The sequence below is a fragment of the Brienomyrus brachyistius genome, unplaced genomic scaffold (genome assembly GCF_023856365.1).
Source record: "Brienomyrus brachyistius isolate T26 unplaced genomic scaffold, BBRACH_0.4 scaffold37, whole genome shotgun sequence".
Taxonomy (NCBI): Eukaryota; Metazoa; Chordata; class Actinopteri; order Osteoglossiformes; family Mormyridae; genus Brienomyrus; species Brienomyrus brachyistius.
The window spans coordinates 3,232,572-3,258,306 of record NW_026042312.1 but is presented as its reverse complement, the minus strand read 5'-3'; the positions used below and the strand labels follow the sequence as shown (position 1 = coordinate 3,258,306).

The 25,735-nt window shown below is 41.5% G+C and overlaps 2 long non-coding RNA genes across 3 annotated transcripts; both read left to right on the top strand.

Annotated features, from left to right (window-relative positions):
* Positions 1–7,303: 7,303 nt before the first annotated feature.
* Positions 7,304–11,567, top strand: LOC125722216 (uncharacterized). 2 transcript variants are annotated; one of them, XR_007386215.1, is made up of 8 exons: positions 7,304–7,712; positions 7,999–8,132; positions 8,332–8,400; positions 9,638–9,667; positions 10,370–10,655; positions 10,768–11,010; positions 11,220–11,300; positions 11,497–11,567. It is a non-coding gene; the product is annotated as an uncharacterized LOC125722216 (long non-coding RNA). The 2 variants fall into 2 exon arrangements; XR_007386216.1 differs by lacking the exon at positions 9,638–9,667.
* A 513-nt stretch (positions 11,568–12,080) lies between these two features.
* On the top strand, positions 12,081–14,682 carry LOC125722213 (uncharacterized). Its single transcript, XR_007386211.1, has 4 exons — positions 12,081–12,178; positions 12,725–12,915; positions 13,089–13,248; positions 14,579–14,682. It is a non-coding gene; the product is annotated as an uncharacterized LOC125722213 (long non-coding RNA).
* The last annotated feature ends 11,053 nt before the right edge of the window (positions 14,683–25,735 follow it).

Below are 25,735 nucleotides of genomic sequence, written 5' to 3'. Positions count from 1 at the left end.
GCTCAGCTGATGTGTTCTGAGACTGTCTATATATGCAAAGTCCATTATTAAATGACAACTCAAACTGTCACAACTATTTGGTTTATAGGTGGACAATGCAGTGGAGCAAAGTATTGGTGAGGAGATAGTGGCAGAGGGAGTGAGACGGCTGGATGAGTTAAAAAATGCCATCCATGAAAATATTGAAAAGGCACAAGATTCTGCGAAGAGGCTGAAGTCTGGTGCACAAAGGCACCATTTCAAAGTTGGTGACCGACTGTGGAGGCAGAATATAAGGAGCCAGCAGAGGAAAGGTGGCAAGCTGGATGCCAACTGTCTAGGACCTTATATAATTACAGAAATACAAGGCAAGAATGCCAGTCTGCTGGGGGAGAAGGGTGCCGTTTTCCATGATGTTAATATGGATCATCTAAAACTGGCCAAAGAGGAGACACCTCGTATCCCTCACAAGATTGACATAAAAGGTCTGTCCCCCACACCAGCAAGCCAAATCTCTGCTCCATTTCATGCAGCCTCTCTTGACTTGACTACAGTTCAAGGGCTATCAGGTCCATCCTCATCTGCCACTTTTGCCTCACCAGCAGGTTTGGATTCAGCCTCACCTCCCATCTCGCCTGTGGCCTCACCTCCCATCTCGCCTGTGGCCTCACAACCAGCCTCGCCTGCGGCCTCACCTCCCATCTCGCCTGTGGCCTCACAACCAGCCTCGCCTGTGGCCTCACCTCCCGCCTCGCCTGTGGCCTCACCTCCCATCTCGCCTGTGGCCTCACCTCCCGCCTCGCCTGTGGCCTCACCTCCCGCCTCGCCTGTGGCCTCACCTCCCATCTCGCCTGTGGCCTCACAACCAGCCTCGCCTGTGACCTCACCACCCGCCTCGCCTGTGGCCTCACCTCCCGCCTCGCCTGTGGCCTCACCTCCCGCCTCGCCTGTGGCCTCACCTCCCGCCTCGCCTGTGGCCTCACCACTGGCCTCGCCTGTGGCCTCACCTCCCATCTCGCCTGTGGCCTCACCTCCCGCCTCGCCTGTGGCCTCACCTCCCATCTCGCCTGTGGCCTCACCTCCCGCCTCGCCTGTGGCCTCACCTCCCATCTCGCCTTTGGCCTCACCACCGGCCTCGCCTGTGGCCTCACCTCCCGCCTCGCCTGTGGCCTCACCTCCCATCTCGCCTGTGGCCTCACCTCCCATCTCGCCTGTGGCCTCACCTCCCGCCTCGCCTGTGGCCTCACCACCGGCCTCGCCTGTGGCCTCACCTCCCATCTCGCCTGTGGCCTCACAACCAGCCTCGCCTGTGACCTCACCACCCGCCTCGCCTGTGACCTCACCTCCCGCCTCGCCTGTGACCTCACCTCCCGCCTCGCCTGTAGCCTCACCTCCCATCTCGCCTGTGGCCTCACCTCCCGCCTCGCCTGTGGCCTCACCTCCCGCCTCGCATGTGGCCTCACAACCAGCCTCGCCTGTGGCCTCACAACCGGCCTATACAAAGGATTCAATTGAGAAATGTACATTTTAGTTTCTCTAAAATGCAATGCAAATAAACATTTGTATAAATGTTGTGTCTAGCTTGTTTTCAAGATTTATATTCATTTAAAGTAATTAGGAGATTTATACACTGTTTATTTTTTTTGCAGATGTGCATGATGCCTGGACAAGGAATGGCGTCCATGTTCTGCTGTCAAGGATTGGACAGTATAAATTGTTTTATTGGGACATTGTTTTCATATGTTCCGGTAAATATTTGCTTTAAATGAATAGAATTGCTTTATAGAGATGGGGTGTATCAAACACAAAGTTTAATATTGTGATTTTAATATTTCACAGGTCATCAATGGTTATTTAACAGTTTTGGTGAGAAAGTACAACAGCAGAAATGCAGGATGTGCCACTTTGATTGACAGCTATACAATGGATGGGTAAAAGATCACGGCTAAAGGTTTGTAGTTGGATTGCTGTGTACAATTTATTGTATTGTAGGTACATTTTTACTATTCAAATTTTCTAATGTTAAGTACTTTGTTTATATGTTTTTCAGATCAGTCCCATGGATTCTAATATAATTGTAGGCATCGTCAATGACAATCAACACTGGATGTTAACAGTGAGTTGCTCATGACCCATCAAAGGTTTTAGATACTGTTTAAACCTCAGATAAACATCATTCAACTGTTAAACTCTCTTTAGAAACGTTGGAAAATGGAGATGAGATGTTTATAGCAGTAGGAATATGTGCTTCTGAAATTCTGTAGAGGAGGGTGCATTCTGTAGAGGACGGTGCATTCTGTAGAGGATGGTACATTCTGTAGAGGACGGTGCATTCTGTAGAGGACGGTGCATTCTGTAGAGGACGGTACATTCTGTAGAGGACGGTGCATTCTGTAGAGGATGGTGCATTCTGTAGAGGATGGTACATTCTGTAGAGGATGGTGCATTCTGTAGAGGATGGTACATTCTGTAGAGGATGGTACATTCTGTAGAGGATGGTGCATTCTGTAGAGGACGGTGCATTCTGTAGAGGATGGTGCATTCTGTAGAGGACGGTGCATTCTGTAGAGGATGGTGCATTCTGTAGAGGATGGTGCATTCTGTAGAGGATGGTACATTCTGTAGAGGACGGTGCATTCTGTAGAGGATGGTACATTCTGTAGAGGACGGTGCATTCTGTAGAGGACGGTGCATTCTGTAGAGGATGGTACATTCTGTAGAGGACGGTGCATTCTGTAGAGGACGGTGCATTCTGTAGAGGATGGTACATTCTGTAGCCTTTGCTTTCTCTCCCTTCACCTGGGCATTATACGTTTTACCAAAACTCTTTCAAAAGCTCAAGGATTGCTTGATACCATCAGAATCTTCCTGATATGATTGCCTTCAAAATTCACTGTTCACTGAGTCACTGTTACATGTCTTTGGTAAATATATAACTTAATAAAACTTGTTTGGGTTGAAAAGTGTTACTTAGGTATAAAATAAAGCAGCATTCTTGGTGTTTCTTACGCAGGTCATGTACCCACATGAGAAACGGTCCCTTTATTTGGATCCTTTGGGAGTCTCCAATTAAAATGAGGAAATGCTTAGAATCGACAAGGTACTTTCTGCTGTAACATTTTCTCCATAATAATAATAATTATTATTCATGTAATAACATATGATAAAATCGACTGGCCTAAATTTGCTGTTCAAGGGCATTCCTGCTCAGCAAAGGCTGCAGTCTTCCTAGGTGGACCTGCAGTACCCTCCCTCACAAACTTCAGAAAGGCAGCACATCCTGTGGAGTCTTGGCTTTGAAAGTAAGTATTGAATAGTTGTTTCCATGGGCACTTTGTACCGAAATGGTACTTGACGTTGGAGTACTTAAGTGTTTGTACTAAAACACTAGATCTTGTCCTGAAAGTCTGATTTGAATAAAATCTTTTCCAGTTTGCTGAGAGCATTTTAAAAGGGGAGGACATTAATATCAGTACTGACCAAAAGGCAGCTGAGAAGCTGAGGCTGGTTATTGCCATGACTCTCATCCAGGAATCTGGTACGTGATCAGCGTCACTCTTCTTCTGAACTGTGTTCCTTATTAAAAGGACAGTATAAAACCCCGTACCTGTTATGTACAGGATGTTTAACCTTACACCACATTTGTTTGTATATGTTATTGATGTATTTACTAAACTGAAGTGTTTGCTTTCTTTACAGACAGTCTCAGCAACCTCTGCCATTTTTGTGGGTTGAAGGAGTCTGGCAAACTATGGGTAATTTCTACAATATTGCAATTCATTAGTGATAAGCATACTTATAAGATTCATTTCTTTGATAATAATATAGTAAAACAAAAGGTATTGCTTTTCTTTTCATGGATGTGGATTGAGTATTCAGGGGTCATAGTAGCTGCTGGTTCTAGCTCTAGGAGCAGAACGCTAACTTGACGTACGTGTCTAGTGTTTTTCATTATTATTAGCAAATTTCTGGTTCTGTTTTGTGTAATGGTGTATACATTTGTCAAGTTGGTGGCTGCCTTTTTAAACCATAAGCAATGCTGAGTGGATCTGGGCATTTATAAAGCATCTCACTGTGCTCTTTCCTCCTAGATTTGCTGAATCATTTATTTTTATTGTTTTTTTCCCTTTTGGAGAGAAACTTTGTCTTTCAGTCAAAAATGTACAGGCAAATGGATTTAACTTAATCAGTCAGGCTGCTGTTTGGATGAAAAGGGTGTTTTGCTAGATAACACAGATAAGAAATTCACTATTTCTCAAGTGAGTGCAAATGAGTTTCCAGCTGTAACCTGTACAAGTAATTTGATGAAACACTGGACACTGACTCCAACAGGAGTCACTGAGAGAGTATTTACCTGTCAGATAGTCAGTGAGGATATGAGGGCAGATAGTGAACCAGCTGGTATTGGTGTTTGCAAAATGTTTACAGCCATTAAGTTGAGCAGTTATATCAACGGCCTGTCATCCTTATTCTGCTCATCTGATTTTTCTATATACTGATGTTTTAGGACATCAACTGCTATTATTTGTAGACAGCAATCTTCCCTGAATTTCCTATTATGATTACATTAATTGCTATGAATATTAAATGTGAAAAGTGTAAACTATACTACACTGGAAACACTCTCCCTTCCCTGTAGATCTGCTGTGATGTTTGCAGCAGATGGTACCACCATGACTGCGTGCAGAATCCTCCTGTTGATCAGGACTATATTTGTCCAGCATGCACCTAAGGAATTGTCAGTTTATTAGTTTTGTGTTTCATGTAGGATTATTTATTTATTTGACAATGTGACAAATTTTGCTTATTTATTTGCTTATTGCTTTTATTTGAATCATATTGCCTTACTTGTTTGTTTTCTAATATTATTATTATCCATAATAATAAGTTCGTTTTTGATGTTAAGCCTTTAGTTTGTAGTCATTGTTCGAATTGTTAATTGTATTATTAAAGTTATTAAAGTTTCTATGCCTTCACAAATAATTTGCCTATTGAATCTCAGATGATATCTATAGGAAAACTTTAATGTTGAAATGAATAATTACAACTAGAACATTAAGTTAAGTTCCTACATTATATCCCATTTCATGCCCACTTGACATCAGCAAGGTCTGTTTCATAATCTGTGTAAGTACAGTGCATTACATGTGTTGCCATGAGACAACATATTCATTTTTTGGCATTCAAGATCATTGGCGTTCAAACTGTAATTTTAACTACAAATCATGATGCAAACTTGGTACCAAAACATACATGGCAAGTTGTTACATTCCGTGCGTGGATGGGGGGCGAGGAAGCAACTCCAGGAGCCAGGAATCTAGATAGGCAGAATTATGAAGGGGGGGACGAAAAGGATCGGGGAGACAGCAACAAACGTCAATGACGGATCTCGGGAAACTGACTTGAACGCAGACTGAAATACATAAGACAAGCCAAAAAGAAGAGGAAACAAGGGGGGCACAATCAGGGAAGCACACGTGGATGATCAGGGGGCGTGGCACACACGAGGACTGCACGTGCAGGTCATGACACAAGTTTAGCAACTGATATTTACATTACTTGAAAAAGGGATCCTGACATAAAGGAGCCCTCTGTATCTGTCTAACTCTGGGTCACTCCATAAAACATCATGATTCAGGGGAACCTAAGTAATTTAAAATTTGATGTCCATTTTCCTTCAGAATTCAAAGTAGGTGCAATTCCCAGCAGGTGCCCTGCCGTGAATGGCACCCCCCGTATCTCTATTTCTGGTGATTATATCCCAAAATGCTTTGGACAGTACACTCTATGTGGCAAAGTATACTACCTGAGCAAATTTCATTTATGTAGGACCTACAGAGCCAGAATTCAAAGGGGGTGCAATTCCCGGCAGGTGCCCTAAAGTTGTTATCTTAGCAGATAGATTTGAAAAGGGTGCATACCCTTATGCTAATGGACACACCCCCTTCCACCCCTGCATGTTCCTGTCAGTTCACCTCCTCCTAATATGCTTTTCATAAACCTGCACAATAGAACAAGATCAATAAACAGAGCGAACTTTGTAAGGTACTAATAGCACAGGTACTGAGCCAGTTTCTTAAATACAAAACAAGTAAGCTGCCGTAAAATGCCCCATCCCCCCACCCTGCACGTGATATGGCATTCATGAAATTAAGTAATTATTATCTATTTCTTTAAATATGTCGCTTGCTAGCAGCATTTTGTGATAGAATCAAATGGGAGAATGAAAATGAATTCCCTGCCAGGTTAGCCGTCATAAAGATAAATATCTTTTTTGTTTAGGTATTTCGGATCACTGTACCAGAACACTCTCTTCATTGTGGAAAAAGATAATTACTAGATATGTATAGGGAATAATATTGTGTAATTTGCTTTGATTCTTAAAGCGAAGGACTTCCTTGTTCTCAAACTAGTAAACTGATGAGAAAAATAAATCACCTACGTTCTCGTTCGGAGCTCATTGTTTACATGTCACGGTTTATCAGTTTTATATGGGTTAAATGTAGCCTTCGTGAAGTGGGACAGTGGTCTTCTAAATGTGCAATTTAATATTTCTGTTGCATATTTAGATTGACGGAACTACGTATTTTCCCACTTTGAATGGAAGAAAAGAGCGGTGCGCGCTCCCGACAGGGGGTGCATTTCACGGCAGGGGTGCAGAATTCGGCACAACACCTGGACAGTGCCGAGCCCGACAGCCGATTCTGGCTGACACGCGCGACTTCATGTGGGCCGGAGTCGGTTTGAGGCGCTCAACGAATCTAATTTTCCTACATTTACTCTTTTCTCAGCAGTTGGCAATCAGTTTTATACATGCCCCGGCATCTGCCTACGTGAAATATGTATCAGACTTCCCATTCTTTATAGGTTCCTTTAAATCCAGCGTATTTGTGTTTCCTCTTAATACCATTGCTATTTTTTTCTTGACCTAACTCCCCTGAATATTTTTTACAAGGGGGGAAAACAATGCCAGTTCTTGACTTACAGGTGGACGGTTTTCTCTAATTTAATTGTACTGTTTAGCGCTGTAAAAATATTGCAATAACTATTTTATCTACATGACTTTTTTTTACACATTGTCAATTTGTCTTCATATATGCTTAATTTTCCATTCTTTCAGGAACATATAAACGAAATATTCATATATTTAAATATATATTCAAACTGCAATGTAAAAAACTGGGGCAAGTTAAATGATAGGTAAACGATAAATGGGCAGAAACACATTTGAAAATTATATATAGATTTAAATATGTCTGTTGCCGGTGTCACGCCCAGCTCGTCCGATCCTCTTGTGTGCCACGCCTCCCTAATTATCCACGTGTGCTTTCCCGATCGTGCCCAGCTGTGTCTGATTATTTTCAACCAGTCCTGTCTTTTTAAGTCCACGTCTTGCCTGCTGCCTTTGTCTGTCATTGATGTTAGTTGGCGTCCTATGGTTCCCTTTCCCAGTCCCTTGATTAAACCCCTAGTTTTTCCCCGTATTTGCCTGTCTGCCTGCTCATTCCACGCCTGCCCGCACGATCGCCGCTTCCCGCGAACGCGATCGTGACAGACGGTTTGCTGTTTTAGCGCCATTTTCTCGGTGCGCTTAAGTACCCTTGAATGAAACGGAGCGCAGGGACATTGGTCATAAGCTTAATTTTCCAGTATCCTGATTGGCTGTAAAGTCCGCCAAGACGTCCTGAAACTACAGTTTGCTCTCATTCTATCTTAGTCGCATGACTGGAGCGGTAAGTATTTTATTTCAACATGTCAATATGAATTTATCATGCGATATAACTGAAATAATTGCCGTGGCCCACGTACCTGAGGCGAGTATAATCACAACCACCGGCGAGTACAAAAATATGTACGTCCGATTACAACTAAGTGTGATTTATCGGGGCTAGTACATTGCTTATGCGCCACCCTGTATATATGTAACCGGGTGGGAAAGTAGTTTTGTTTTGTGTGTTGCCACTGGGAGGGGACAGACTTTGTTTTGGTTTTGTAAAAGGTGTACTCTCTCCCTTTAAGGTGGTGGTCTTGCCCGGGTTGGGAACCGCCCCGGAGGTCGTGTTTTTGTTATTCGCCTGCCCCGCTCTTTTTGGAGAAAGCATGGTCATGGAGCATGTGGGGAACGAGGCCGCAGTGATCCGCGCAGAATAAATGTACATTTCCCTCTATTATCTAAATGTAATGTTAAAAATAATGTTTTATGTGTCTTAGAGGGGATTTGTGATAGTCGGGTTTGCATTTGTGTATTAGTAAAGCGGAATGCAATGCAATGTAAATGTTTTATTAATTTACATTAATGCGTAGTTTTTTGTTTCGTTGCGTGTATGTCATCCATGAACGGGGTATGAATAGCCTGGGGCTTTCGTGTAAGCCATTCTGAAGGGAGCGGACCGTACGAGGGGAGACGCGCGATACTGAAATGTGAGTTTAAAAGTGCACTATTGTTCATTTTTGTGTTAAATGACTGTATGACTTAGTATTCACAACCAAAGGTTGTATATATTTTTGTATTTCCTTGTGCAGTTACAGTCCACTGCCGTATTTTACACACGTTAAAACAAAGTTAGATTTATTTTATTTAGAGCATTTGCTGCTGGGGAAAGCTGATTTGCACCCGTGTGTTGTAGCCATTGTACCGCACGGTAAAAACTTATAAAGGAAAGAACGGGAAAACTCCGCTCAATTGCCTTTCCATTTTCTTTTGGGCAGCTAGCAAATAAAGAACCCCAAATTATTTGTGTTTGTCTGTGTGATATTAATTGCACTGGCCGCATATATGTAGGGCTCCAACATTATGAAAAAATCACGTCATGATAACCGTATATCCAAATATCACAGTTTTCGATGTATCTCGGATTTGTCACCTTAATAGAATGAGAAACGTAATATTAAGGACTAGGCTGGGAACCCTGGCCTGGTGTCGAGGCAAAAGTATTCTATCGGCCTCGAAACGTTAGTAAATCTACAACTAAACTATTAACCAACAATATACCGTTATTTTGGGATATATGGATTAAGATTATTATATACAATAAATTATTAAGGCTGAAGTGTAGCTCTTGGAACAGGTATTCGCGTTAACTGTAGCCAAAAATTGCAATAAAAATTTATATCTGCGTTTTAACGGCCGCTTTTTTAAAACGCGCGGGCAGGCGTTAGGTGACCAATACAGACACTGCACTCTATAGCACTGTAATGAACTCCAGTTAACCATATTTTACTTAATTATTAATTGTTGCGAATTTGTATGTGAATCACTTATGTATACATTACTGCATTTTCTAAATGATTATGGTAATATTCTATCGACGTCCAAATCGTCTAACGTCCTGTTTTACAGAACGTAATGCTAACATTAAACAGGGGATACCTGTAGTTGCAGTTGTCAGTGGGGACGTAGAATGGTTTTTGCAAACATGGAACTTATATCACTTCCCAGTATGGCATTGCAGGATCACATAGTCAGCCACACTGAATCTTGACACAAAATTGTCCTCGAATGCAGTATGGTAGTAGTGTAGGACTGATTGGATTCATTTGTGTAGAGATAAGTGATCCACATAATTTTGTATCTGAATCCAATCAGGTAAATATAATATTAAAATATCTAAAGGCAAATGTGTTTTATTTCCCCTCATTTTTCCTTTTCTTCCCAGAGTGCACAGAAGTAACCCACACACCATATAAGGTACTTTAAGTAGGGATAGACGTAAGGTTAGGAAAAAAGCTGTGAAAGTGAACATGTTTTTAGTATCGCTTATGAGTGAGAATACAGAGGGCACTGAGACTGTGATGGAAGGTTATCATACAATCGGTGATACCAGTGTAGATCAAGCCTATCCTTTCTATCCCAGTCAGAGAGTGAGGGGGAGACCTCAGGGGAATTTGAGGGTGATTATGCAGGGGGTGATATGAGCAGTTTGTCATTGGTGGGCGCACTGAGTGACTGGGCTGTCAGGTTTGGTGTATCTTTAGTTGCTTTGTCTGCCCTTCTGGGAATTCTCAGAATACACCACCCATATCTACCCAAGGATGCCAGGACCCTACTCAAAACAAAAACCCGGTATTGTGTGCAGAATGTGGCTGGTGGTCATTACTGTTATTTTGGCATTTTAAAAACCTTTGGCAAAACAATGGAGAGGATGTGGTCTGAAGTTACAGTACATGTAAGTAATGGTCTGATTTGGATGTGATTTGGTACATGTGCAGACCAGCCATGGGACCAGCAGTACGCCTATTCTGCCAACTCTGTTGTCTGTGTGATCTGATATTATAATCATTGCAATACAGTCACATGACCTTTCACCACGTCCAGATTCATGTCCACCACTCCGTCTGGGTGCTTAACTTTTTTTGTCACTGAGTATATTTTGTTTATTATCATCAACAGCTATGTTCAAAATTGTGGAGTTTAAGGAGACAAATGAGGTAGAACTGGTCCCTGGTGTGTGGGTGAAAGATGGTGTCTGCCACTGGCCCCCCTATAAAGGAAAGCAGTTGGATTCATCAATGAAGCATCAGGTCACTCCAGAGCACAGCTGGATACAGTGGGAAGTCAGAGTGATGTTTATAACAGAGAGTTATGAGGAAGGGAGACGGAAATTACGGGAAGCTGAACAGCGTTCTGACCTCCAGTCAGAAGCTGAAGGGTCTGGGAAAAAGAAAAGGAGAAAAATGTATGTATGCGTCTTTCAGTGTTTATGTTTCTTAATTTTTTAATTACTTCAAGAAAAAATGGTTTATTTCATGTTTTATAATGTTGATCTTCAAAATGTTTTTTTTCTTAAGGCCAAGTAGCAGACTTCTAGATGCCACTAATGGTGCTTCAAGTGAGAGTGAAGAAGAAGCAGGACTGCAGCAGAGTGACAGACGTCTACCTGAGGCCCCACCAACCAGCCAAGTTAAAATTAACACCATTGCAGACTGCTAATACTGGAAGTCAAAGTACTTTTCCCTGGAATCCACCCCTCCCTCTGGAAATGATGTGGCAACCTACTGATGCCCTACATGGAGAGCATGAGCTAAACAAAAGTCAGTGACAGGAGTTTAGTGACCAGTACAAGACTCTGTATGGCTCGGCACTTGCCATATGCAGATGCATTTCCCCCTGCTTTTCTGTTTATTTTCTTAAGCAGATTTTTTTGATTATCCAGAAGTATACATTGAAGAATTGCCACCAGTTCATTATGTCATTTAAGGTATGGAATTGTCATCCCCCCTTGTGCTTTGTTCTTCTTAAGACCGTGCAGACTTGTTTTCCTCACCACCACCACCTCATCCAGAGCCTTCAAAAGTTCAGAAGTCCTGGATACCATCTGAAGGTAATATTCATATATTTCGTTATTTATGAATGTTACTTCTCAAAAGGATTATTGTTATCTGCAAACTAAAATTTGGTGTTTAAAATAGCATAATTAGCCAGTGTTATATTAGAAGGAGCATTTATTGTCCTGTGACGTTACCTTTTCATTTGCCATCGCTGACGCTGTGTAACAGGGCCATTGTTTTTGCCTTTAGTTAATCAGTTTCACCAAGACCATTCAAAAACTTGACACCACCATCACAGCTACAAAGGACTCTTGCTGAAGGCAAGTAACACCTGAGCAATTTCCTATTAGAAATGAAAGTTTTTTAAGGGTAGGCACTGTCAGTAAAAATACATTAGTATTTCTACATTGGTTGCCATTTCTACACTGCATTGGTACTCATTCCTGAACCTTGTTCTAAGTATAAATATAACACTAGTGGGTATTCTCTGCAGTACACACTTTTCTAATTGCTGGTTTTAATAATAAAGTATAGAAATCACTAAATTTGCATTGTGGAAGTGGTAAACGTGTTTAAGAGTTGCTGTGGTACCTGAAATAATAACATTTACATCATGGTTGTCCTTGATGGCAAGTTGTATATTGGGTTTCTGAGGTTGATGTACTTTGATTGGATTGCAGCCATTGTAATACAAGCTAATCAATCGGTCTTCTACAATAATTGAATGTAGCAGCTTTCTAATAATTAAACATTAGCCATGCAGTTGACTGATGTGGATCAATCAAAAATAATATACATTAAAAATATCTTCTGGTCTTTTTCCTCTTCTCTCTAGTACCCCAATTTCCTCAAGGTTGGGCTAATTCATTTACCCAGCAACAATCATTACAACAGCCACCAAGAGTTTGGAGCAATCAAACTTCATCTGAAGGTAAGTTCCATAAATGTGTAATTTAATCATTTATATAGATTTTTTTTTTCCATTGAAAAAAGGTATTGTGTGTGCGTGCATATGCATGTTATTTTCAATATACATGCACACAACCAGCTAAATAGTCAATTAGTCCAAAACTACTTTCCTTTGCACAGCCCCATTTATACATGCACAGTATATGTACTTCATTCTTTTCTTGTGTTTCCAGTGTGGATTTCATGTGTCGGTAAATATTTAATTTGTTAGCACCCTGTTGACTCTCTTACCGGTTGCTGTCTGTATCTTTGCAAAGGATTCAGATACATGAGAATACCTTCAAAACCTGGTCGGGACATTTAATTTTACTTTCTTTATAAAGTAAAGAGTAGGGTTTATGATTTGACTAAATATCACATCACAAGGTGAACTCTAGCAGGCAGCTGACACTGGCAAATATCACCTGGTATGACTACTAACTACTGGAAAAATAATTCTCATTGTCAATATCTGATAAAATCTTGCTATAAATCAAACTTACTATAACATTGCAAATGCCTCTTTCAGCACTAATTCGGGAAGTCCTAACAAAGCAAGAAATGATCCTTGAGCAACAGACATTTCTTTTGCGTCTTCTTCAAGCACGGCAAAACACCCAGGATTGTGAAATTGAAGAAGGGCTTCTGCCAGTGCATGATATAGAAGCACTACAAAACGTGGAAGTACAACTTAGTAATGGAGAATTCAAAGAGAGATTGGTAGGTTTTTATATATCTTAGGGGGGAATACCACTTTCTGTGGTCACTATTTTTAAAGTTTAACAGCCACTTTTGGACTTTATGATTAACTTTTTTTAAAATGCAAAGTGAATGTCCTGTTCCAATCAGTCGTAAAGATTTGGTAATTTGTGACTAAATGTTTTGGTGTGTAGATGAATCACTTAAGTCTTACTGGAGGATGTGACATAAAGGATGCAGTCTGGCGGCTAATGAGGAAAACAATTTCCAATAGCCTTGCTAGAAACATGAATTGGAAGGGGTTGAATGGGAAGACATCACTTGCAGCACTGTGATTGAAGGATGTGATGATTGGTAAATGTATATGCAAACATATCATATGGGTCATTAGCTGGACAAGGTGGTCGTCGAGAAGGATAAAATATATGGAACACCAGAACACTCAAAGAAATAAATGTGACCCATCACCACAAAATGAGTCTTACGGGTGCAGTTCTATCAGTGCGACTTCAGACTCATTTTGTGGCGACGGGTCATATATTTGGAAATAAATATTTCAAAATGACACATTTAATTTATTATTTAACAATAATTCAATAAATGGAATTACATTTTATAATATGCAAAAGTGATTGCTTACATAATTTTAAATTCGATTTCACAAAGTTAGACTTCACAATGATGTATTTCTGAATAATGGTGCACTCTGTCAATCACTTTGAGGGGGGCGGGACTGAGCTTGTGATTTGCTAATCCCATGTGATCCATTAGGGGCGGCATGGTGGTGCAGTGGTTAGCACTGTTGCCTCACACCTCTGGGACCCGGGTTCGAGTCTCCGCCTGGGTCACATGTGTGTGGAGTTTGCATGTTCTCCCCATGTCGTCGTGGGGTTTCCTCCGGGTACTCCGGTTTCCCCCCACAGTCCAAAAACATGCTGAGGCTAATTGGAGTCGCTAAATTGCCCATAGGAGTGCCTGTGTGAGTGAATGGTGTGTGAGTGTGCCCTGCGATGGGCTGGCCCCCCATCCTGGGTTGTTCCCTGCCTCGTGCCCATTGCTTCCGGGATAGGCTCCGGACCCCCCGCGACCCAATAGGATAAGCGGTTTGGATAATGGATGGATGGATGTGATCCATTATTCAGCCTAGCAGATATAGGAAATACTTTGAAAAGCTTTGGAGGATGTAATTATTTTATTTATTGAGATATTTATGTATGTATTTATATACACATATACATTTACTTATTTAATTTTGAGTATTATGGTGTTCCATAAAATATGACTTAACATTGCTAATAACTTAACATCTATACACTCAGTGACAAAAACAAGTTAAGCACCCAGAAATAACGGCCTGGTTTGAATGTATGATATAATCATTGTGATAGTCACATGACCTTTCACCATGTGAAGATTTATTTCCACCACTCCAACTGGGTGCTTAACTGTTTTGTCACCAAGTATAAAAATCTTTAAATAAATGAGAGTTTAATACTAGGTGAATTTTTGGATATGTTGAAAAACTAAATTTTACATATTTTCCTGACTGGTGTTGCTGCATTGAAGAGATGCATCTTAAAACTAATGTCTATTCATGGATTATTTTTAAACTAGCATAAATTTGTTTTAAAATCTCAATATTGTATGTATTTTGAGACATATCTGTTACTTTCTGCCATTTTAGCTGCAGTTCGAAAAGCAACATGTCCAAAGCAACATGATGATGTGGAATCTGTCATGAAAAGATGGCTGCAGCTTGCTTTAGATCGAGACGGCGGCAAAAAACGGACTCATAAAATGTCTCTTGTTCAATCAACCACCCACCCACTTTCACCCACCAGTATGTGTGCCAGATGTGTCTATGCAAATATTCACACACTAGTCATTCATTTTGTTTCTAATATTCATTAAAATTTAGGATGAAAAAAATGCAAAATTTTCAATTTTGTGAAATATTTTTCTTACCATGTGCTTTGCTGTTCTGAATTTTCTGAATTTCAAACCAATTGAAAATGTATTGTTTTGCCTTTTCTTCACTGTAATGCTAAGTGTAGTTCTATGTAATTCGAAGTACTGCAATTTGTAGTTTGATCATTACTTCAGCCAGCTCTGTGCTGTACCGTTACATAATACGTGGGTCAGACCTGGGCCAAGCTACTTTACAATATGATGTCTTACATAAGGCCCAGATCTGGGGGGGGGGGTGGAAATCAGATCCGTACTGTACCTTTAAGAAAACGTCATTTTGTAGTGTCTGGGCCACACCCCCATTCTGACTGGTGTGCAGTATGGGGCCAGATCTGGACCGTACCTTAAAGAATAAGTCATTCTGTAGTGCCTGTGCCACACTTGGGCCAGACTCTCATTATGATTGTTGTGCGGTATGTGAGCCAGATCTGGGCCAGCTTTTGAAAATAAGTCGGGATGCTGTACAAACACCAATTCTGGGCCGAGGACCCAGGCGGGTTGTGGGCCAGAAGAAACTACACTATGTGGCCCACATCAGAGCCAGCATAATTTTGCTATCTGGGACCAGAGTTAAACTTAGGCCGCGTTATTTACAGGCACTTCTAACACCAACATTTGCAGCCATTAATTCATAGGTGGTAGTAACACTGAAATTATTTTTTTTTCATCAAAATAAAGTAACACTGTGATTATGATATTTTATTTTTAATTTTTTTTTTACTTAACCGTACCTTCCATTTCTCCGTCTCTGATTATTGACAGATAGGAGAATGCCAAATATAAATTAACAATACAAAATTAACAAACCATGACAGACACAACACTGAAGAGGTGACAAAGACACAGTTTGAATAGTAAGTATATGTTTTATTGTAAAGCTCTTATTTTGCTTTATCTTAGCCTATCCTATCTTAGTGTGAAGCCCACAAAAAAATTTTATGTAATTTTTGACGTTTATGTCACAAAGGGGATGCTATTTCATTTAAAGGAATGATTTTAATTTGAGTTATAATGGACAAGTGTTGCCTTTATAATGTATTTATGTTTAATTAGGAATGGGGAAAAAGAGTAAGGTATCCTCAAAGTTGCCAGTAGACGGCAGAGTGACACTGCTTTTTATTGTGAGCAGACGTCGTTTCCTCAATGCTGAGCGAAGCTGTTCAAGTAAAGAAAAATGTCGTTTCTCCTGTTCTTTCTCTTGTTTTACAGGTTAGTGACACTTTAAAAACATGTAGACTTACACCTACGTAATGTTAATAATTTCAGCTAAATGCTGGGAAATATCTGTGACAATTATTGTGTCTTCAATAGTTGTTAAAGTACTCCATTTCTTTTATGTCAATGCGATCCAAAATGGCGGCTGCCATAATCTTTTCCGTTAATACGGGTTTGTTCGGTTTCCAGCTCCAGTACATTACGTTTTGGTATTGTACCATGTTTTTTTTTACGTTTTTGTTAAGGCGATTTAAGTAAGCTGTTTGTTTTTTTGCTATTTGCGAACTGTGTGAACTGTGCAATCACGTGACATTTTGTTAACGTCCATTATGTTCCAGAAGCTTGAAAAAAAAGAATGGCACATGGGTAAATCATTTAATTTTATTTTTTTGTGTAAATTAATGTACTGCCAGTGTCTGTGGTAATTATTGTTTGAAGCACTGTGTCATTATCATAACAATCATTATGGGTCTGAAAATAATATATACTATAGAATAGATCATATACATGATCTTAAGTTATGGAACCGTGTTGTTTGTGATTTCTGGTGAAACGTGTTGCTATTAAGAGTGTAAGAATAAAAAAGGAAAGGGAAAATGTATTGGAAAAGATATTTAAAACGAGACATTTTATTATTAAGTCTGAGTTTTGTACTCCGCAACATTGACACAGGAATTGTCCTGAAATGAGCTGATTGGCAAATAAAGTATACTGAGCGAAGCTGTTAAACTAAAGAAAAGCGTCGTCTTTCCTGTTTTACAGACAGGTTTGTGGGGGCTCGTCCGGGATCAGCAACGCCTGTGATTGGAGAACATCGGTGTATGACATATTATCAGAGCTAGGGACTTCGAGCATCTGAAAAATGTCCACGATGGCAGACAGCGAGAGGAAGAAGCTGATTTGGACTGTGAAGAAAAGACTTTTCCATCTTTTTGAGTTGTTCCAGCTTGCGACGGAGATTCCACAGACACCTGACCAAGACCCAGCTAAGTTGAACAAACATGATGATGAAGGCTGTATTAATTGTGTGGACAGCACAAATTTGCTAGAGTTAGAGGATGAGGGCATGTAACAGTTACTTATGTTTCAAAACGTGATTTCTGAGATTATCCACAGTCGTAATAGAGAGTGACGCAGATCTACATGAGGTCATCATTCATCCTGGCCAGGTGGCCCGCATCAGATGTAAGGTGCCTGTTGATTTCACCCAGCCTGTGGCTTTGTTTGAGTCTAACCACTCTGACCTGAGGCTGCAGCAGTTAGATCTTAGTGATTATCTGGTAGAAGTGCACCACTGCAGACAACCTTATGTTGAAATCCCAGTATGTAACTACACACAGTAGAACGTTGCATTGAATAGTTTTATGGTGCTGGGTAGCATCCAGTGAGTGAAGAAGATTGTGGAAACAGATCAGACAGAAAGTATTGAGGTTAACACTTTCAAATTACCTGTTCCTGTAATTTGCTCCCCATACTCTGCTCCAGTGGTCTGTGTCCACAAGAAAGATGGAAGCATGAGGTTGTGTGTTGATTACAGAATTCTAAACCAGAAGACTGTACCAGACAGACACCCCCTTCCATGGATGCAAGACCTAATTGACACACTCAGTGGGCTCAGCTGGTTCTCGATTTTGGATCAAGGGAAGGCCTAACATCAGGGCTTCATTGCAGAGGGCTCATGACACATGACTGCATTCACCACCCCATGGGATCTTTATGAGTGGGTGCGCATTCCTTGTGGACTTTCTAATGCTCCTGCAGCGTTCCAGAGAAGCATGGAGGAAATGCTGGATACACTGCCGGATGAATGCTGTATCCCATACTTAGATGACGTCCTCTGCTATGCCCGAATGTTTGAAGATCATGTTGAGGTATTGAGGCGTGTCTTGAGGGCCCTCCAACATCATGATGTCAAGCTCAGGCCAACCAAATGTGAACTCTTCAAGAAGGAGGTCAGTTTTGTGGGAAGGCTGGTCTCTGCTGACAGGGTACGGGTCGATGCCAAGGATGTAGAAGCTATCCAGGCTTTGAGAGAGAGGACACCAGGTACAGTTGGGGAGGTACGCAACCTCTTAGGGTTCCTCAGCTATTATCGGACGTACATACAAGACTTCTCCCGGAATGCCAAGCCAGTGTATGAGCTGTTGCAAACGAGAACCACGGCCACACAGGGGCCTCTATCCAAGAAGGGAAAGGGGGTGCAATACAGTGGACAGCAGAGCACCAAAGAGCCATAGACCAGCTCATACATATTCTGTCTAACCAACTAATACTAGCCTACCCAAACTTTGATCTCCATTTTGTATTACATATGGATGCTTCAGAACAAGGGCTTGGTGCTGTTTTATACCAAAGGCAGGAAGGGAAGCTCAAATTTATTGCTTATGGGTCCAGAAAACTGATGCCTGCAGAACAAAAGTACAACCTTCACTCAGGCAAACTCGAATTTCTGTCTTTAAAGTGGGCCATAAGTGAAAATTTTTGAGATTACCTCTTTTACGCACCCTACTTTACGGTATATAAAGATAACCTGTTAACATATGTTTTGAGCACTGCAAAGCTAAATGTGGTTGGACATAGATGGGTTATCGAGCTTGCTGACTTTCGGTTTGACATGAAATACTGACCAGGGAGAACAAATGTGGATGCCGATACGTTGTCCAGGTTACCACTAGACATTAATGGCTACATTGACTCGTGCACAACAGAGCTACCCAGAGATTCCAATATGGGAAGGCAGCAGGGCTGCGGAACACCATGAAGTTGCCTATGTTGCGGTCCTGGACTTGTCACAAAATGTTTCAGCCACACATTCAACAGTGCCACTCCTAACCATAGGCCATGAAGAGCTACTGAAATCTCAGCGAGATGATTCTGCCATCAATCAAGTCATCAGGCTCAAAGAGACTAGCAATAGTCTGCTTGGCGATATGAAAAGGGCAGTTACTGGTTTAGCACGTAAATTTTTACATGAGTGGGCTGTTGTATAGGAGAATCAGCCAGAGGGATCGGCTTGTTCTGCCTGACCAGTACCGGACTATGGTTCTGAAACATCTTCGTGGTGATACGGGTCACATGGGAACCGAAAGAGTCCTGGGACTAGCTCAAGATCGCCAGGTTCAACCAGGTTTGGATCGCCATGGAACCAAAGAACATTCCAACCATGTTGTTGTTTCTAAGAGATTCGACAATGTAAGACCACCTCTACCAGAAAGGGGAGCTGGTGGAGGTATTCACGTCAGTGGGAGAAGAGAGAGTGGTCTTGTAGTAAAGAATGAAGAAATTAGACTGAAAACACATGGCGAGGAACAGACAGAAGTGGAATTTTCACCAGTTAATCCATTACCTATAGAGTGTGAGCAGGAAGATGAAGTACAGCAAAGGATTGGGGAAGTGCCTTCCAAGACGATACCCTTAGGCTCTTTACTGGGTCCTAAGCACTCAATTTAATTTGCGGTTTAGAAGCATTTTTTTAAACATGTTGGGATTCAGTTGTAGTGCGCTGACTTTGTGTGTTTCGGGGCATACCTCAGGACCGTAGGATATCGGGATGTCGGAAAAAAAAAAAGTTTGCTTTCAACAAAATGGCGCCTGTGACTACGTATAGGTCCTAAGGACCCAGTATTCAAATTTAATGGGATTAGGGCAGAGCCTGCATTCAACGCCCATGAAAAAAAACTAAATCCTAATCAAATATGAAACCACAGGGCTATGGCAATGCAGAAGGGATGGGGCTAAAGGTATGAACCCTAGAAAAAATGATAGCTAGTAATAAATAAACAGCTAAAAAGCAGAAAAAAAAACTGGCTCCGAAAAGACCGCCCACTGTGAATACGCTCTGCGTCCTAAGGACCTAGGATTCAAATTAGTGGGATTAGGAGCGGAGCCTGCATTTAAGGACCATGGAAAAAAAAAAAAAACTAAATACTAATCAGATATGAAACCAAAGCACTATGGCAATGCAGAAGGGATGGGGCTAAAGGTATGAAAGAATGATAGTAATAAACAGCTAAATTTGTAATAAACAAGTAAAATGTAAAAAATACAGTTTACACACAATCTGGGTCGCAGCATTCACTTCACCTGCATCCTAGTAAATAATGAAGACAATGAGCCAGCCAGTACTAAAGGGATGAAACTTTATAAAAAGACATGAACCTTGTGAAATACATTTTAGAAAACAAAAAAACAATTACAGAACTAGAGAACACACAATTGCGGGTAAAACGGGAACACAGAACAAAAGTATGGTTACATAAAAGTGCTAAATTAGATTGATGACATAATTGCGGGTAAAATGGGAACACAGAAAGAGGTAAATACAATTCTTGAAACAAACAGGAAAAGTTTAAATTCTTAAAACAGGAAAAGAGGAACACAGGGGAACACAAAACACAAACAAGTGCGGCAAACAATCATCAACTACAACATACACTATAACACTATGAATAATAAAACTAAACTATTTACAGTGATTATTATTTACAGTTTATTTATGGTTTGCATTTTTTACAGATAATGCTATAATGTTCTTTGCACACTTGTGCCCCACACTCGCGACACAGCGCGTTCGTTTTGCGGTCAGCAGAATAATGGCACAGGCTGCACCTCTTTCTCTTAGATTTCCCTTCCGGGGGAGGCGGGACTGGGCCGGGCTGGGTGTCCCTAAACGATCTCACCGTCGCTGCAGCAAAGGGCCCTCGAGGAAGACACTTTCCCTGCAGAACGGTGGGAGCAATTAGGGCTTCGCCTAACTCTTGCAGGAACACCCTGCGCCTCCTTTTTGATCCTGCCCTCCATCCAGGATTGACCTCCCGCCACACAATGTAGGCATTGTGCGCCGAAATGTCCAGCATATTGTAAAACATTGCAAGGGGCCAGCGAGGGGTTTTCCTTTTGCAGGAATATTTGGAAATGAGCTGGTCCATGGTGTCAACCCCTGACTTCGTTTTGTTGTAATACATTATTATTTCTGGCTTTTTGTCTTGCCATTGGCTTATATTTGGCTTGGTGTGGAACGTGCTCATTAGAATCACGTTTTTGTTTTGTTTTGGTATGTAAGACACCAGTGTGGTGCCTTGGGAAAATGCAAACTTTGAAGAGTGTACAAGCCTGCCCTTAGCTGCTAGCAGGGCAGGCGGCAGCTCTGGACGATTTCAGCGCACAGTGCCTACCATCATGTGGCGCTTGAGGAGCTCCTGTCCCAGACTGAAGGAGGTGAAAAGATTATCAAGAGTGATGGTGTGCCCCCTCAGCCCCTCAGACAGTTCCAACACCACTTTTTTACCCACATCGACCTCCCGTGTGTACAGCTTCACTCGCCAGCAGTAGCTTGTCCTGGTGTCGCACAGCGCCCAGATTTTTAGTCCGTACCTCCCGGGCTTGCGAGGCATATATTGCCTGAAGGAGCAGCGTCCTGCAAGGACGCATCGGGGGAATATCAATTTGATGTCAAATGAAGCAATCGGATACAACGTACACATTTTTAGGTAATCCGTTACAATCTAACTCCTAAGTAACTACTTGGGCACAAATCATGAACAAGGTAACTGATCGAAATCAATGAAACATTACGATTCATTGCTAATGAACATGAGATCTATATTTGAACAATAAACTTGAAGCAATGTATATACAATAACTGTAGATCAGTAATAAAAAATAACACATTTTACGTACCTTTGAATGGTACCAGGCGCTCGTCCACTGTCAAGTCGTACCAAGATTGTCGTACTTGCCAAGATTGTACATCGCCGGGAGATTTCCTGACCTCAGGTCCCAGATGTCTCTGATAAGTGCAAGCTTGTCACCCGTTCTTCTACTTGCCCACGATCCTTTGTCGTCAAACCTTAGGGCCACTGTCAGCTGCTCAAACCGCACCCTGCTCATGATCGCTGGGAAGATTGGTCTCCCAAATTTCAATTCCCAAAGGCTGGTGACGGACTCCCCTTTGGACTTGAATACGCCTGCTAAAATGCAGACGCCGATGAAGGCATCCAATTCAACAGTTGTCATGTCCACCGAGCTGCTAGTAAACCTCTTTCTGCCTTCTAGGTTTGTCATGCTGACAACGATGCTCTCTATTTGGCTAGGCAGGAAAGCTTTGAAGGCAGATATAATGTCCCCTGCCTGTGACACGCACTGCCTCGTTGGTCTTGGAGTTGTCCTCAGGATGTGTTGTGCTGGCAGTCTACCTGCAGCACGATCTTCTGCTCTGGTTGTCCATGTTATTTCACTTTTGCGGGAGGGAAAGATCTCGTCCTCGGCGCAGATCTCTTCAACCTCCTGTGTTGTACTGCTGGGCTGTACACTGTCCTCATCGGAGCTGCTGCTTTCCTCACCCGTAACAAAATGGAAGACCTCCAGAGCACTGTACCTTGCCATGACTGAATTCCAAGTAACCCTCTCCCCAGGGTTTGCGCCAGATAATAAACACACACTTCTTTGTTTAGGAAACGGCTTGGCAACAAAGTAAGACCAATTACAGCAACGATCACCAAACTGTCATTGGTCACTTCCCCGCCCTTGCCTCCCCATTCGCAGTAATTTATGGCAGTAATTGCTCTGGGAGCCTGCCTGTGTGGGTGGACGGGTCGGCTTGGTCTCTTATCTTTTGTTAGTGACTAAATGGTAAGATAGCAACAGGTACTAAAAATAGCTTCACAGCAGGGAAGGACCAGTTACAGAGCAGAAAAACGGCAAAAAGCAACCAAAGACAATAGCATGCTCTTTTATTTTTTTAATAAACATTTTTTCATAAGTCAGCATATTTTATACAACAAATTATGCATTTTGCATAAAAAATTGCAGTTCAGAGTGTTTTCGAGGCTTTGGAATAAACAATTACCCAAATGTCGGGAAAGCCCATTGAAATGAATGGGAAGTGGGAGGCATAAGGCACTTTGAGGGGCTTGCGCAGTTACTTAGAGTGTTATAAAAGCAAACCATATGAACATGTTTGCTCTAAAGAGATCCAAATTCATAAAAAAGTACAAGACATTACATTTTATTATAATTTTTTTTTTTACATTGATTTAACAATAAATATTGTAATTGCCGCTAGGTGTCACACTTACTTTGACCGGCGTTCCACGGTGTATGTCATTACATATAACAAAAAGCATTACATTACATATAAGGGATGAAATTTTGTGTATTCGTAAATTTTTGAAAAAAATATTAATAAAACTATTAAAATTGGGTCGTGACGACCCACAGCAGAATCAAAGGATGGTGAAATTTGCGTAGCCTAAGGAGCAGCTTCATCACAATCAGACTAGTCGGCCCCAGGGCTGGAGGTCCCCTCATGAGAGAAGGCCTATAAAGATGCTGACATACAAATCATTAGGCCAACCTTACTAACCTCGAAGTCTGTAAAACAGTGAGGGCCCATGCATCATCACCAATGCCGATGCTGGACAGGCAAACATACCCTATGGCATTATTCATGCCTTTCAATTTGCAATCATACACCACATCATACCAGATCCTCCCTTACACAAGAAACATCCAATACACTACACCACTAGCTGTATACTAATGAACACACACATACATACCTCTATTTACAACTTTCCTTGTGTATTAAAAACGGTTATGTAAAACTAAATTTGTTAATGTTTTAAGGTTTAGAGGTGTCTGGGGCTACTTTTATTTTGTCAGGGAGCGTGTTACACCCACAAAATGCGTGGTCACAATTTTATGTAATTTTGGCATGTTTATGTTACAAAGGGAATGTTATTTTATTTAAAGGAATGTTTTCAATTTGAGTTATAATGGACAAGTTGCCTTTATAATGTATGTATGTTTAATTTGGAATGGGGAAAAGAGTAAGGTATCCTCGAAGTTACCAATAGAGGGCAGAGTGACGCTTTGCTTTTTAGTGTGAGCAGACGTTGTTTCCTCAGAATACTGAGCGAAGCTCTTCAAGTATAGAAAAGTGTCGTTTCTCCTGTTCTTTCTCCTGTTTTACAAGAAATCATCTCTGATTATTGGTCCCTGTGGTGGGACATTAGCTTATCTCATTCTATTTTAACTTAGCCTATCTTATCCTATCTCATCTTAGCCTCTTATCCTGTCTTATATCTATAATATTTAAATAATATTAACCCTCTGTCCCCGGCCATAACCCACAAGTCCATCAGCAACTTCGTTATTATCCCTCCGTCCCCGGCCATAACCCACAAGTCCGTCACCAGTAATGTCTCTGTCAGTCCTCCGTTTCCGGCCATAACCCATGAGTCCATTTATCCTTGTCAGGAGTTGCTGCTCCGCCGATCGCTGACGCTGCCCCTGGCCTCTCTCTGGTCGTTGATCGCAGGAGCCGTTGCTGTCGGTTCGATGAAGGTACTTTAGCTGGGGCCTCTTCCTGGTCGCTCTTTCTTCCTCCAGGGGGGGTGGCCTGTCCCTCCCGCTCCACAGACAAACCCTCTGGCCACGGAAACTTTCTTCTGTTCCAGTCTGGACAGCCGATTGTTAAAACAAGGAAAGGTTATTGATATAACACATTTTATGCTCTAATTAAAGTGCTCTAATAAAGTCTCTTAAGCCAGGGCTTTACCTTCGGCATGTCAGGCACCCTCCGTGTCAATCGAGGCTTTTCCGTCTCTTCCTTCTTTATCACACCTTCCTTCGTTGTTATTTTTACTTCAATTTTAATTTTAATCTTAACCATGTTGCTTTCTTTGTTCTCCATTGTCAAGACTTTCTTCAAAATGCAACCTGTCGCTCAGAAGAAGTTTGAGAAGATAAGTACATGTGATTCAAAAGTAACCAAGCTGTTGTCACGGACGCCCATTCGTACCATAACAGACAATGCGATCCTATGCAGCTCGTTGGTGACTTTCGGCCGCGTTCGGCTCCGACTAACCGGTCGTAGGTCCGATTCGGCCGTAAGCAGGTTGCCAACTCTGACGCATCTGGCGAGAGACTCGGGCTTTCAGACTCAAACGCTCACAGCAAGAAATCTTACAGCAAATCGCTATTAATCCATTTTAAACCTAAAATTAGCTACATCAAAAGCGTTGGGGCAGTTTGCAAACCATACATGCTATTTACAAGGTTATAAAACTGTTATATAGATGTAAATACATGTATAGGCTTGTCTCAAATTGAAAATCTCATGCCAACCAGCTGACCAAGGTTGGCAACTCTGCGTAAGTCGGCCCTTTATTTTATATGCGGTTGTATGTGATTTTGATTCTTTCTTTTTTTTTTTACTTAACCGTACCTTCCTCCCATTCCTCCGTCTCTGCTTATTGATATTTAGGAGAGTGTCAGATATGAATTAACGATGCAAAATTTTCAAACCAAGACAGACACAACACTGAAGAGATGACAAAGACACCGTTTGAAAAGTAAGTATATGTTTTATTGTAAAGCTCTTATCTTATTTTAACTTAGCCTATCATATGATATTTTAACTTATTGTCTATCTTATTGTATTTTAACTTATCATATGTTAACTTAGCCTATCTTATCCTATCCTATCTGACATCTATAATAATACTTAAACAGTATCTCTATTATCCTTCCTACCCCGGCCATAACCCACAAGTCCGTCAGGAACAATGTCTCTGTCCTTCCTCCGTCCCTGGCCATAACCCATAAGTCCATGTATTCTTGTCTGGAGTTGCTGCTCCACCGATGGCTGACGCTG